The following is an 849-nucleotide window of genomic DNA, read 5'->3' as shown; positions in this document are numbered from 1 at the left end:
CTTGTTTGGGTGAGCCACAGAGACATTTTGCATAAGATCTGGAAAACCGAAGTAAAGCAGCTGCTTTTTTTTTTTTTTTTTTTAACGCTAGGAAGTTTGGTGCAGGGCTCTGGGACTGTCGCAACTCCAATGTGAAGTCATCGATCTGCCGGCTCTCATGCTGATGAGGGGCAGCAGCCCAGCCTGCAGCTCCTGCAGCACCTGCTCCAGCGTGAAGCAGCTCTTCCTTCAGCTGCTCCAGATGCTGGGCTGGTGACTACAGCCTAGTGATGAAGGGTGCTAGCTTTTCCTATACCACTTGCATTGTGGAAGTTGGTCCGGAGACAGTGAGAGACAAATGTGGACTCCTGCTCACCCCATGGGGTCTGATTGGTTTTTAAATGATTTTTTTCTTTTTGGGGGGTAAGCGATAGATTCCCACGGCTCAGAAATCAAACTCTCTAACTATCCAGCACTGTCTCCATCTCTGCCCCGCCTCATCCCACCTTCCTTCCTCACCCACAGGGGACCACTGGGCTCATTTTCCCCATGTCCTCCCAGGGCATCTTCATTTACGTCCACTCATGGACAAGTGTCCTTTCTGATTTCTCCCAATTTGGGCCCCAAAGGTAGCACACTCTCCACACTGTTTTGCATCTTCAACAGTTGTTTATGAACCATTGCTCCATAGTGTGTATTGCCTCTGGTTTGTGGGAAGGAAGGGAGTAGGGCAGGCCTCGGGCAACATTTCTCAAAGGAGGCATTTGTTCTGTGATGTTCTCTTAGCTTCCTTCCTGCAGCTCATTCCCACCCCTCTTGGTCCAACTTCATCACTGCTGGGCCCTGGACGTCTGAACGTCCTCCCTGATG

Source organism: Mesoplodon densirostris, chromosome 4 (assembly GCF_025265405.1).
Source record: "Mesoplodon densirostris isolate mMesDen1 chromosome 4, mMesDen1 primary haplotype, whole genome shotgun sequence".
Taxonomy (NCBI): Eukaryota; Metazoa; Chordata; class Mammalia; order Artiodactyla; family Ziphiidae; genus Mesoplodon; species Mesoplodon densirostris.
This window is presented reverse-complemented; position numbering follows the sequence as displayed.